At 43.3% G+C, this 14,849-nt stretch overlaps 1 long non-coding RNA gene across 1 annotated transcript in view; it reads left to right on the top strand.

The window, feature by feature from the left end:
* The first annotated feature begins 609 nt into the window (after positions 1-609).
* The window catches only part of LOC127022120 (uncharacterized), a 40,173-nt gene continuing 25,933 nt past the window's right edge, over positions 610-14,849 (top strand). Inside the window, exon 1 of the long non-coding RNA XR_007767305.1 lies at positions 610-658. This is a non-coding gene — a long non-coding RNA (uncharacterized LOC127022120). The remainder of the gene's footprint in view (positions 659-14,849) is intronic.

The raw sequence follows: 14,849 nt of genomic DNA, 5'->3' as shown, positions 1-14,849 counted from the left end.
CATTGAATGTCCTCTGCTAACGACTTTGTGTGGCCGGAGCGGGAGCGCGCCGGCTCGTTTGCACCGCAGTGCCTCGTTATTTCAGCGTGTGTACCCAATTACTCCCAACACCAACCCATCCCAATTGGAGCTCACTTAAATAAAAACAAATACGCTTCACAATACTGCTGTTTGCCCTGAACAATTACTGGTGGCAAAGGCTTCCACGGAAGAAACAAACTCTTGGTAGCTTGACGTTTATTTAGCTGATTTCTGTAGAAAAGGCAATTGTAGTATTGCTTGTCTGAATTCGGGGGAATTTTGAATGGTAATTTTAAATATTGCTTATCAATCGCTTTCAATGTAAAATCAAATGTTTTTGTAGGGTAGCAGCTCTAAACAGGATTTGGCCCACAATTTTCAAACGGTTTTATAAATGCTTCTGAATTATTCAACATAAAAAAACCCCTAATTAGCTGAATTGACTAACGAATCAGTCCATTGAAGCCACCTGGCATTAGGAGTGACCCAAGGAGGGCAGGAGAGAGCACGTCACTCCCAGGAAGGTTCTAAAGGGGCCACATGGGCCAAGGGAGGGTTTCTGCAGCTCGTGGTGGAGGTCTGTGGCGATGCATCATTTTTTAAAGCTGTTGGACAGAGGAAAGCTTTGTTGTTTGAGGTTTGTTTCTTTTAAACATTTATATTTCTATTTGAAAGAGTTGTTTAGATACCAGAACAAAATTATTTTTAGATCCATTTAGGAGCAAGTTTTTGTAAGACTCTTGTTTCCCAGATCCATTAAAGAGCTTTCTGGGGAAGCCATTGCATCTCAGCACTCCCTGAAGATGTTCCTGAGAGCCCCTGGTAGTGCATAAAGCTCTGGAAATGAGCAGATGAGACTATGATTCATGACTGCTATCCTAAATGCATTGAAAAGTGATTAGTGGTGATGGGTAATTGGGATGTATTTCAGCAAAGAGCCTCAGGAATTTTTCTTGAACGTGGGGTTGAGTGATCTGTGCAATCCCAGGTACAAAAGATCCTACTAATTCATTCAACCCGGTGATTATTACTTTAGGTTGCTGGTTACAAGTAACTGGCTGAGAAAAATTGGTTTGAGAAATACATAGATAATATTTTGAACATGAAATATGTCCCTATAAAATTCCTGGTTTAAGAAGAAAAAAAAATATGGCTTTTGAAATCTGACAAATGAAGTCATACTAAGCATAATATTTCAATGTTTTCAAACCAAATAAAGTTAGAATTTGGTTATTTTTCCTCAAGGAAACAAATTTAGATTCAAATGAGTCCAAAAACATTAATTTAGTTGCAGACTTCTTAATCGGGAGGAATTCTACAGACCCTAGACGTAATGATTTTTTTTCAAATGTCACTGTATTACACCCGGCTCTGTGGAACGGCCTCAGAGAGGTCACTTCACATCTTGTGCCTCGGTTTCCCGTCAGCAAGGCGTTCAGCAGCTCTGCAGGTTCCCCCGGCTGCAGGGGCTGTTGGCGCAGACGGGGACAGGAGCACGGCGTGTAGATTTAGAGGCCAGAAGGGAGCACCCTGGGCACCTAGCCTGACCTCCAAGGGCAGGTGAAAGCAAGCAGGTTTCACCTCTGCTGCAGACGGCGGAATGGAAATACAGAGTTCAAGGGGCGGCTTTTCAGGGGCACTTCAGCATCCTGCGGTGCGGCTCAGCTCCCGGCGGGGACGGCAGGCGTGCTGGTGGAGCCGCTCCAGTGACCGGCTGTACTGAGGTCTGGGGGAGCTTGGGCAGTTAGGCAGGACAGTAGTCTTCAAAACCCCTGATTAGATGTCTAATCTATGTAAAGAATGTTTATTTAGATTTTTTTTTAATGGAAGCAGCTGAAATCTGAGGTCTTCATGCTCTATCTGCATCATATCCCAAGTTGGAGATGTCCATGGACAGAGAGGCAAACGTCGTTCTGATTTCATGCTTGCCCCTGTCCTCGCACACATCCCTGCTGTTGTTCTTTGGAAATGGTACGAAAAATAGATCTGATTTTTTTTCTTTAAACACAAGATGCAGTGATGTGGAGGCCTTGTTAAGGATGTGACTGGGTCGTTGGGAGAATTTACTTGAGCAATAGCTGAAAGGGGACCTCACCCCTAAGCACAAGGCTTCGGGCTTAGGTTCATAAATCAAAAGGCGCCATGTAGCTTATGTGTATCTGGATAGCCTTAAGGATCTCCTGTAACCTTTAGAGGTTAGCCCCGTCCTAATTGCTACTTAATTTCATTATCCATCATCATGGGCGTAGAGCCGCACGGGTGATAGGTAGCTGGAGTTGCAGGCGAGCCCCGGGTGCTCCCCGCTGCGTTTGTCTGCTGCCACCTGATAAATCCCTGCTGACTTTTCTGGCTTTTTGCTTGCACAAGGACTGAGTGATGGGAGGTGGCTGGGGTCTGGTTTATTTCAGCTTTGCATTTTCAAGGGGAATTGTAAGCATACCTTCGGAAACCTGTTCTGAATCTCTTGCTTTGCACTTTGTAAGCTTTGGTCCTGCACAGGGCAGTAGCTCCGAGGGAAGAAGCCCCTCTGGGTCACTGGTTATGAACATCCTCCTCCAGCTGGGAAAGGCTGGGGCATCAGCAGAAAGCAGCAATATTCAGTTCCATCAGTGTGAGCGGCTGGCAGAGCGGGGAGCGGGGTGCTGCCTGGGCTGCCCTCCCCGCCGAGCACCCATCACCCAACGAGCCCAGCGGCGCACGGGGCTGCTCCGCGCTCTGGGCAGGGAGGTTTTCTGGGGGCTGTTGCACGGCTTGACGTTAACGTTAATTTCACACGCTGCCCACCCTCGTGTTGCAGACAAGTTACGAGGTCGCTACTCAGATGAAGTGTAGATGCTGAATATCTGCAGCAGGCAGCGGCTCACTGGTGTCCTCATACAGAGGGCTGCAAACAGATTTTGGGAGGCCGTGTGTTTACACATATTCACGGAAATCTCTTCTGATGTTCCCGTAGCCCTTACATGTGGCCCGTGATGCCTCGGTATATCGTTTTATAGCAGCTATTGATAAGTGCAAACTGTATCAGCCATGCTGAAATAGAGCCTTATGATAATAAAGGCTAATGGACGTTGAAAATTGCGTAGAATATTTTTTGGGTTGGATATGCAGATGATGAGGTATTTGCAAGCTTTGATATGGCTACTGTATGAGGTGCAATAAGAGAGTGAAACCCTCTTAGCGTTTCCTTTGGAGGAAACCGTGGTTACATTGGAGTATTTGGAGTACCCCTTGTATTGCCAGTGGCGTTATCGCAAAGAATTACTGAAAAAAACCTGGCTGCCTGTAGGATGCCAGTGGTGCTACCAGAAAGGATTAAAGGCAAACTGAAGGGAGGAATGGCACAGGGTTCATGCGGGTTTAATTCTTTTCTTAAACCAAAAAGACAGCACTGAGTAAAATGCATTTATTCATGTACGCCTCAGACTTTATCACTGAAGTGTGGAGAAGGAGAAGCCACTAACAAGTAAACTTCAGGGAAGAAATTAAAATATATGCAAACACAGATGTTGCTTCAGGAGAAATTTTGAAAGTTACATTTTTAAAAATAAATGTGAAAGTATGTAAACCATTTGCAACTTGGCAAAACTCAACAAGCTGTGAAGACTATCAGCTGGACCATGAGAAAAATTGACTTTCTTCAACAGTAATTAAAAAGTAAAATGTGAACACCAAAAGAAATAGGGATTTGGGAACATGATGAATGTGGAAATAAATGGTTTTTTGGTTATGTTTTCCTTTTTTCTGTTTGAAAAACACATCAGTACGGAAAGCTGCTAGCTTTTAGACTGTGAAAGCTTATATTTAATACTAAGTCCCTAACATCTGAGATGAATGGTAGGGGCTGAATGTGTCCCCAGAAAGAAGAGTGATTATGAAAGCAGGTTGGGAGGGAGTTCAGCTTTTGGTTGGTTTGAGTATGACGTTAAGATGGTTCTTGCATTTGCGGGGTTTGTTGTTGCAAGCTTCTTCTGTTTTTTTGATTTTTTTCAGTTATTTTTTTTTTAAAGCACTAATTAGAAAATTAAGAACATTCAACTCCTACACATCAATTTGTCATGTTCTGCTTTGCCACGGTAATTTAAATAAAGGATTTCATAATTTCACTGTGATGCACAGCCAGTTTAAAATAAACGTCTACCTAAAGCAGAAATGCATTATTTCATTAAAAATACACAACTATAGGTCAGAAAAACACAGCAAAGTAGAGCACAATAACTTGTTTACAAATAGAAATATAGCTTCCTACAGTTGTAATGAAACAAGGTGATTTTCTTAGAACAATAGAGTTAATTCTCGTATCTTAATATTTATGTGAGGGTGGGATTAACAGAGGTGAGCTCTGAGTGTCCCAGCAGGCTAAGGGGGTGTTCCCTTAAATGTAAGCTGCTGCTTTTTTTTTTTTTTTAAATCTGTATCCATTAACTTTGAAAGTAATTTCAGCAGTTCAATGTAAAGGGGACTTCACTGGCATTTCTCTGATAAATTATACATATAGATAACAATATGCAATATAGGCTTTGTGTGAGGGGAATAATAGTGATGAGCAGCCAAAAGTGGTTCACCATTTGCTTAGCCTTCATGTTTTATGTCAGAACCTTTAATATAATTTAATTTTGCCATTAGTTTCTAAAATCTGCCATGTCTGAAGTCCCACATATTAAGAAGGCCTTTTTAATGATGATATATCCAATTTTTTCTCTCTCTTTGTGATATTAATTCTCAAAAATGAAAATGAAAAGAAGCGATGAATGTTATTTCAGTAAATTTAGTGGAAGCAATTAAACTCGAAACACATTTTTTATGATTGCAGAGAGTAGCCAGTATTAGGAAACATCATTTTTTTCTCTCCACTGGCTATATTTTCCCCTTCAAGCAAAAGTTTAAACTATTAAGAGAAATGATGGTCTTTTTCAGAGATTTTTCCTCATCTAATTGAGCATTGCTTTTGTATTCTCATCTTGCACGAAGTGTTAAATCTAATCCTCTGAGCCTGAAAATCTTCTGTAGGCGTGAAGGTCATTAATTTTAATTAAATGGAACTTTTTTTTACACTTGCTAGAAAATGAGGATTAGTCTCAATGAGTTTCATTAAATAAACAGAGCAAATTAAAATTTATAATACATCTCTGAACAGATCTGAAATCATCTCATCAAATGCCAGTTAGCTGGCAAGCCGGGAGCGGCCTCGGTGGGACGGAGCCGGGGTGCTCGGTGAAAATGCGCAGAAACTTCTCGGTAAGGGAGCAGCTCGTGCACGACTTGCTGACGGCTCCCTCGCGGTGTCAGAAGCCGGGTTGGGAGGAGAGGTGCTTCGCTGCTTCCCCGGAGGAGCGTGGCCCTTGCGGGGAGTTAAACTGCTCCTCGCTGCTGCCTTTGCACGTGCAGGGTGGTGGCTGGGAGCAGCCCGCGGAGGGGAGGAACGAGGTCACAGCGGGACGGCCTGAAAATCTTGCAGAGGGAATGATGGCACGCAAGGTCTGCACAGGCACAGGTCGGAGGAGAGGTCTTGCTGTACTTGATTTCGGTCTCTTTTTGAGGCAGCAAAACCCCTTTTCATTCCAGTTGAATGAAACTCTGTCCCTCTTGTGCACGCGTTCCCTCCAGCCAGGCTGAAGCGCAGTCCTGAGGGCATCCTCGATGCCCTGCACTTGGTTGTGGTCGTGTTCTGCAATGACTCTGCAATGAGCTGGATTTTAGTACAAAATAATGGATATGAAGACTGTTACAGATCATGAATTTGTAAGCTTTGGTAATGCTGTTTCCAAGTGAAGTGTACCTGGCCGGATCCTGGCGCAGACAGCTATTGTCAGTGTGCTTTGCAGCCGTTTTGCTCTCGGCATGTTTAGCAACTCACTTGAAGAACCTGACTGCTCTGGTTTTCTGATGTGATTTCGAATACAAGACAGTTTTTGTCTCTGTCGCACAGCCTTTCTTCCCTCCATGTGTAAGCGCTTGTTCTCATCCCAGATCTGCTCAGGTCTTGCTATCGAAGTGAGGGGAGGACTGACCTCAGCTTGATTCTCAGAGCAAAAGGAGGAGACTCAGCGCTTAACCTGCCTCTTACGTCTTTCTACGGGTGTGTACATGTGTACAGCATACAGATAGACTCAAGTGTCTAAACACACTGGGAACTGGTGTGTCTGATTGTCCTGAAGGTATTGAATTTTGTAGCTTTTTTTAAAAGGGACCCCCCCGCCCCCAAAAGCCCTCTCCCTCCCCTTGCAGACTGTCCCGCTCCGAGTGAGCAGACCGCTGGAGTCTGGGCTCGTCCTGGCTGGCAACCGGCACAGCCGGGTGATTCGGTCATGCTATTTTTCACGTGCACTGAAAAGTTCCATTGCAGATTTATTTATATGGTTTGAATCGTTCCCCTTCAGACTTGCACACGCTTTTTTATTTCCAGATGCTGGGATGTATCTTATGGACTAGCGACTCATTTAAAATGATGCAGTTACAAATGCATCGAGGAGGCTCACAGCGATATGCACATAGCGTTAAATTCAATACATTGGACCAACACTGACAAGCCACATGTCGTTCTGTTTGCTAAGGATAAGCTAAATGGTCTTTCCACTCCTCTAGTTGTTTTGCATCTTTTCAGTCATTCTGACGCTCCCTGATTTCTCTGCCTAATGGATCCTCTTACACGTCTTTTGTCCGCTGAGGTTTTTGATGGCTGTGAAAATCAAAGCATTTAAATATCTGAGATTGGATTAGCACTACAGAAACTGTTCTTCCAGTAAAGGCTGTATCTCAGTTGCCAACTATCCTTTTACTTCAGACTGGCAGAGAATAGCTCCTCTAAGTATTTCCTTTTCACTTTGTGTTTGGCATGTCTGGTTTATTTGATTAATAATATACTGGACTGCATGCAAATTCTTTCCTGCTGGGAATTCTTAAATATCCTTCATGTGAAAAGGTCTTTCAGCACAGTATTTTAGAAATGGTCACTCTTGCTGGTCAGCATGAAGACAGGTAGTAAATGGTTCACCAAAATGAAAAGATAAAGCAGCATTAGCGGACTATGTTGGTCGCTTTACTTCAGCTTCTTCTGGTTTGAAAAATGTCTGTAATTTAATGTTTCCAAGTGAAATCTGGTATTACCTTTAAAAGAAACAAGCTAGTACAACTTGAACAGCTCAATGTCATCATGGAATTTTTTAGTGATGACATTGCTATTCCTGGAGAATAAATGGGCCCCTCAGCACCTTTGCTGTGGGTGACATCGGAGGCAACATCTGTAATTCTGCACCCTCCTCTGGCATCGTTTCCAAATAGCTGAACTAGCTACCAGCAAAAGCAGGCTTGTATCAGCAGCTTGATATTTATATCTTGGCAGGGAGCTTGTGTTTGCTGGTATCATTTGTCTCTGAAGAACAATATCTGTAGTACACAAAAATACATTTTCTACCCTTCTCCTTCGCCCCCATTACTGATGTCATCTGAAGCCGGCCATCTCACAGCTGTCTTTTCTTTTCATAGCACCGTCTATTTCTACAAATTTGTTTCATTAAGATGGAAAAAAAAAAAAAATCATTGTGGGGTTTCAGCTGAGCAAAAGGCAAAAAGGTCCTTTGCAGCCTTAGGACAAACCTGCACGGGTTCCTCCTCGGGCTGGGGAGGGCTGACCTCCAACATACGGTGCAGCGGGTGCCGCTCAGCCCCCGAGGGGCAAAATGAGGTGTTGGGGTCGGAAACTTTCCCTTTCTCAGTCACCCATAAAAACAAACGCTATCGGCTGAGGCCAGACCTCCTGCACCCGGCGCTGCCCCGCCCGGCAAGGGATGCTGCTGCCCCGCCCGGCAAGGGATGCTGCTGCCCCGCCCGGCAAGGGATGCTGCTGCCCCGCCCGGCAAGGGATGCTGCTGCCCCGCCCGGCAAGGGATGCTGCTGCCCCGCCCGGCAAGGGATGCTGCTGCCCCGCCCAGCGAGCTCCCCGGGGCTGGGGTGATGCCAACATCAACAGACCGGGCTGCGTGTTACCAGGGTTGCTGAGACTTAGAATGTAAAAGAGCACTAACGCCCCAAAAGCGAATTAGTCACCACCATTACTTCATTTAAACAGCCCGTGTCGTGGAAACCTTACACAAAGACAGGGACAGTACAAAGCTACGATCAATAATGGTGCAGTTGGGCTAGGACCAGGGCTGGCTTATGAAGCAATTTTGGTTGCCTTTTCTCTGTTTTAAGGGTCAAGTGCAGCCGTGAAAGGAGCCGTGCTGTTGTGCTGCTGTTCGCAGTTACTTTGGTACAGCTGGATAAAATGATTCCCCATGCAAATGCACGCTCTGCACAGAAATGTATAAGCAATTTTTTAAAATGCTTTCTTGTTAATTTGTTGTTTCTTCCACCATAAGAGTTTTTCTTTAGCTGAAATTAATACTTTTTAAGTACTTTTTACCTTTTAAAGTTTCTATGCAAAACTGAAAAACTTAATTTTAGATTAGCTTGAAAGAGTTTTATTCATTTTTTCAGTAGAACAAAATTTGAAAGTAATTAAACTGTGAATTTGGTGAATCAAAACTATCATCTGAACATGCCAAAACAAACTGGCTTGAGTTTTTGAAAGATTTTTAATATTAATTTAGTAAATGTTTTGATCAACTCAGATCTAATTGACTTGATTTATTGGTCCTGGGTTTTCTTGGGTAGAATGGGATGGAAAGTTTCAGATCAGTTATTCATTTAATTCCAGTTAGGGTTTAATGTTTTAATGCTAGAGATCTATAAGCATGTCCAAACAAATTTATTTGCAACAGGTAAATTTTAGAATTTATTCTCACAGAAATAAAATACTAGGTTGACTAGAATCCAATTACGTTGTGTTAATTTATTTTTTTGTCTTTCTTTAACTTGGCCTACCGAACTGCTGATTTGCTGCATAAAGTCTTGCTTTGTCTAACGTGAAAACAGCAATTGCTCCACAACAGAAATAGTTAATGAGCAGTAGTCAACTATAAATAATCAGTAACTATAAAATTTCAGAAATGCAGATTCTTTTCTCTCCAACTGAAATAACTTTAGTTAGAGTAGCTTAAAATACATCATGAAGTGCAAAAAGAAAAAGTACAAAATTGGGAGAAAATTCATTTTTGTAGGGTGACACCTTCTGTATTTACGCCGAGGCAGCTGGGTTTCTGCCCCTCCAAGCGGCTGCCTGGATGTTTGATTAAACAGATTCCACTTCAGTGAAAGTGAATCTTTGAGGAGCAAAGTGAATTAATGCGAAAAAACCCAGTGTTATCTTCTCTGCAAAAATGGAACAGTCAAAGTCGTCAAAAGAAAGGTGAAAACGAGCGCTACGCGCTGAACTGACCAAGGTGAAGGTGTGCACGGAACCAGGGGGAAGGGGTGCTATGTGCATCTCCCTGCTTTGTCTGCCTAGCCTAGCACAGGGGTGTTGTCACCAGTGTTCTCCCAAGTCTGAACTGAATTAAATGTTGAACTGGTAAGTAGGAGTAAATTCACTCCATGCTTGTCTGCACAAATGGTGGGTGTAATTTAGCAGTGATGCCTCAATGCCTTTCAAAGTGGCATCTCACTTAGTCAGAAAAAAATGGAATAGAAAGCAAGCCAGAGGTCTGCAGCAGTATGTCAAAGTATTTTATAGAGCCAAAGGAAACTATAAAACAAAACTGAAAAACCCTGACAGCCAGAAGAAATGGACAGCCTCAAGCAGCTTGCTTTCTGCTTGCATGATTCAGTGTGCCGCCTCTAAAAACACATTGTTTCTGGAATCTAAATGGGTACCGTAAGGCATAAATGTGTTTTCAGCTAGGAAAGCTAAGAATTTTTTTTTTTCCTCCAAGTTTACCTGGTTTGGGTTTTTTGGGTTGGTTTTTTTTTTTGAGTAAACAGTGTGCAGGTGCATGAACTAATGCGTGCTTCAGATGCCTTCCCTTAAGGGCACTTTTCACTATCCATGGAGCACAACGTTGTTGAACGGCTTTGGAAATCATGTGAAGGTAAAATAATTTTAGAAAAGGATCACCAGAAAGGTTAAAAAGTTGAAGATCTATAAAATGAGACTCTCTTTATTCAAGTATTACATCTTGTATGTAGAAAATAAGCTAAAGCGCAGTCTTTGCCTGGGAAGGAAAAAGGTTTCCTTGCTGGTATGATCTTTCCAAGGTGCAGTTTCTCTATCAGGAGCTGTGTGCGTCAGGCAGAAGCTGAGACTGGGAAAGCAGCAGCTCTGTCAGAAAACCGGGGGGCAGGTGGGGGGCAAAGAAATCTGAGGCTGATGGAGGAAAGCCAATTGGGCTTGAGTCTGTACTATGTCAGGTTGGCAAGTAGTGGGTGGGAACAATTCATCTTTTAATTTTGTTGAGATAATTAAGTCATTAATTTCCCTAGAAGTTCTAGTATTTAGATATGGAGAACCGAATGCAGAAACCTAGGTGCAGTCTTACCAGTGTGGTTTGAAGAGGTATCACAGGTTTTTGGCCTCTTAAAAATGTTTCTGTAAATTTGGGCAGATTCATTCTTGGCATGACTCTATTAACTTACAAGTGTTATTATCAAGAGTACCAAAATGCCAGCAAGATGTGTATTACAATGAAGTCAGGGACATACAACAAAAATGATTAAGGAGCTTGAAGAACTTGGAAGGAAAGATTAAAAGAACAAAATGTTTCAATTGGATAAACAGCGACTAAGAGTGGCTGCGATAATCAGCTACTAGTGTGTGAAGGGTACAAGTGCCAAGAAAAGAACATCATTTTAAAATGGATTTAGGTCTTTTCAAGGGTACCTAGCTCTGCTGCTGTTGGGCAGTAGAGCACCTCAGACATAAGCAGTGTTTGAGGATCCACACATAAAACAGAGGCGACAGGCTCTGGGGAGCCCAAGTTCAGTTGGCATCGATGGAAACGGGGATCCTGAGAGACTAAGCTACCTTTGAGAAAAGAACATGTGCAAATTCCTTAGAGCTGAACACCCTGGCAGATGGCAATACCTGGAAAGGCATTTATGTACCTAAGGCCAGCATCTAGGCACCACTGCCATTCGCTAAGTTCCTGTGCAGTTTTCACATAATTCTGAGGTTGCCCTAGCATAAATCCTTACCTGGGGAGTTTGCACTGGCGAGCATGTCGAAACCACCTCAAACCTGATGTTCACCAGTTGCTCAATGTCCTGGATCAAAAGTAAGTCCCGCTGATACTCTTGCTTAGCACAACATGCTTATCCACCCACTCGCTGCAGCAATGGGTGAAAAGGCAAAGTGCACCCAGTGGCAACGGCCATGCACCGAGGCTCAAGTCTGCCTTAGAAATTGGGATTGCATGTCTCTGGGTGGTTTTGAAAATCCAGCCTGGATTAGTCAGAACTCACTGGGGGTGAAGATACACTGCGAAAGGCAAAATCTTCTGCCGATAGGTGCAGAAACTGCTGGGTACCACAGCGCAGTACAGAGCTGTTCACCTTTAGCAGGTACGCGTAGGCAAACAAGGCCAGACGTGGCAGGCGCACAGTTTCCACGATCAGCAGCCATGGTGCTCCCGTAGGAGGGCTTGCCCAAGGCGGGAGCGGGCACGACCTCAGGCGGTCAATCGGTGATGCTCAGCTAAGCGCTCTGAAGTGGTGATGCATGAAACTGCACCTGGAAATCTCTGAAGCATGTTTATTTATGAAGAAGTCTGTAATCAGCAGCAAAACTCATGTTGTTTGTGTCATATTGTATTGGGAAAGTGGAAGGAGAATGTCCTAATTGCCACCTTGTAGGTAAATGTGTTCTTCCATTTGTCAGGGTCCCACCTTAATTAACAGCATTGTTTCTTCTTATTGTATTTCAAAATCGTGGTTAGATGGGGTGAATTTGGCTTTAACATAATTAGTCTGACAACTAAAGCTTTGTAAGGTGTTTAAACGAGAGAAGCAGAGAGAGCTCAGAGGGTGTGGGAAGGGGTTGTGCTAAAGTTTCACTAACGAAAGAACTGGGGAAAAAAAAGTTATAGAGAAGTCCCACAGCATTTGAGGACTGGAAAAGGGCTTATCCTGGAGAAAACCCATCGGGTGTATTGGAGATGAAATCTGTGGCTTCAACCAAACTGCTTGTACTTTAAGATAAAGATGTTCAAAAGTCTTCTCATTGGTATTTCTGTAACAGTTGCGTTCTGCTTGAATCTGCCTCCTCTCCCCAACAAACCCGACTAGTCTGGAGCCCTGCATAAAGGCTGCACAAGTTGGGTGCACCGGTATTTTATTCTTCATGCAATACCCTGCTTCTGCTACTGATACAGTAAATGTTGTGATGGCTGTTATTAAGGAATGTTCCCTTACCTGAGTTTTTTTCCCAGTACGAACTCAGAGACTGCAGCTATGTATGGACAGCTGTTGAGCTGAATATACTTTCAAGTACATGCAGCTAGCTGTTGCATACTCTAATGTTAAAGCATAAAAATCCCATGCCAAAATAGTATCGTGATATTCACAGGAGTGTGGTGATTAATTGACAATTGCTGAGTTGGACTAAAATATCAATTTCTACTGATCTGATATACAGTATTCACCGTAAAACACCAGTGTGTAGGGTAGAGGTATGTTTTATGGCACCTGAGAAATGACATGACTGCTCTGGTGGAAATCTATTAAACTGTGGGGGGAAAATACCCACAACGCCCATAAATACTGATAATACATGAGTCTGACTTCATGGTTTACCCCATAGAATCAACACAAGATATATTCTATGCATATAACGTAGCCAGAAAATCCTTCCTGTAGATTGGGTGCAAATATTTTACTGAACCGGAGAGGAAGTCGGGATTATCATGAAATCCAGGGAATTAGCTGGCTGGCTTTTGCTTCCTCAGCGCCTGTTCTGGCACAGTGAGATGCTGCTGGTATTTTAACAAGTGTTTTTAATAAAAGGGGTCATTCTTAGGCTAGAATAAGCCCGGTACCTCTGCAGAGAGTAGGGTAAAAGCTGTTTGTTTGTCTCTGTGTGACAACAAAGCAATTTATAACTCCAGCAGCTGAAGAGGTAACACCATTTGGCCTGTTTGGCAAATAAGCTTTTATTGCTTGGTGTTTGTTCAAAGCACTCCTGAAAAATGTCTTGGATAGGTTGCCAGTAGAGCAGAGAGTCTTCCAAGAGTTGCTTTGCGGAGGGGAGAACTTGTATGGAGTTATAGCTCTTAGGGAAATCTTTTGCAAATACCTGTTGTATAGCACAACCTGGTCTATCCCATGGGCGCACAGGTTATCTTTCACAAACATTTTTCAGCCACAAGAATTCTGTCAGGAATGTTCTGAGGGCTTCCAAAAGCCCCGGTATAGGTGATAAACTCTACTGGAGGCAGGAATATCCCTCAAGGCTTTGCTAGCAGTAATGCATCAACGTTTGTTTGGGAGCTCTGCCATTAACCAGAACTTTGGAAGAAGATGTATTTGAAAACAGCCAGTTGAATTTGGTGGATGTAGTTGTGTGGGAAGATGAAAAGGCTTCATTTGTTGCTGTGGTGTTGATCGGCGGTACCGCCTCACACTCCTCCCATTACGCGTGCATCTATCCCAGCAAGGCGATGGCGTTTCCAGTGCCTGTGTGCTCAGGGGCACTGGTATTCAGGGTTTCTGAAGCACTGCACTGAGCCTGACAGACTGTCGGATTTGACCAGCGTCTGTACCTCATTGCCTTCTTCCCAGGCGCACACTAAGCCACGTTTCGCTGTCCTGCCAGCCGCTCTCTGCGGTGGGGGACCTGGTGAAACAACCTTGCGAGCTCGTCCTGGCCGCCAACTGGGTTTGAGGGAAATGGGTGTACTTGTTGGAAACCCTGAATGCCACATTCAGGAGCGCTAATGGCAAGAAAGTCTTGCGAGAGATCCTTTTATAAACCTGTAAGTTTCCAACTCAAGTACTTTTCCGTGTTACAAGCAGGATACATTTGCTGGCTTGTTGTTTCCATAGTACGGAGTTTCATGTGGATGGGAATATTGCAGCTGGCATACAGTCTGTGTTGCAAACAGCTTTTATGGAGGGTAAGAATAACCTTACAATGGCTTCAGTACATCCTTTAAAACAAAAACGCCACTGTGAGGAAGCAGATTTTCAATTAATTTAAGCTTTCGGTTGCGGGCCTAATCACTGTAACAGCAACGCTGTGTACACTAATTGCCTCTTGTGGTCATTTGTTCCTTTGCAGTAAGTTCTTGCAAAGATGAGATGCATGTGACATCTTGCACAGAAATTATTAGAAAATCTGCCCAATGCTACTCGCTATTTTTTGCTTTCCTTTACCATTAAGTAATTGAATTCTCACTCCACAAAAGCAGTCACCAACTTACTGAAAAAGATCATGTTTTCAGTGTTCATTCAGAGCTAAGATATGTATTTACCCGTGGCTTTATGTTGCATTAAGTGTATTGATCAATAAAGCTGGACTGTTTTTCTCTCGTTTTGGAGGGGTCTGCATAGGACAAGCTCCACAGATGATACTAGCGTTTGGCAACTGCAAGAGAGACCAAAGGCTGAATGAGTTTTTGAGATCAAATTAAATATGTTCTTAGCTTTGGTAAGGATTGTTGCAGATCATTATTGAAGCAAGCCATTCCATTTATCTGCACGCACATCCATACACCACCACTGCCCATCCTTTCCATTTTCTTTGTTTAGCGGAAGATTCCTGTAAATCCCTAAGCTGCCATTTAGTGCTTCTATATTAAGTACCCAGATCCAGTGGCCATAACAACATGCCCAGGTGAAGAGGCTTCTATTTAATGTAGATTATAAACCCTCCAAGGGAATGATTTCCTTACTGTATTCATGGTCAATGCTTATGACACCTCTTCGTGGCTTTGGTGTGCTCCTACTTACGCCGACAGGCA

Source organism: Gymnogyps californianus, chromosome 14, assembly GCF_018139145.2.
Source record: "Gymnogyps californianus isolate 813 chromosome 14, ASM1813914v2, whole genome shotgun sequence".
Classification (NCBI taxonomy): Eukaryota; Metazoa; Chordata; class Aves; order Accipitriformes; family Cathartidae; genus Gymnogyps; species Gymnogyps californianus.
Note: the sequence above shows the minus strand (reverse complement) of the source record. Positions and strands in the feature narration are given on the sequence as shown.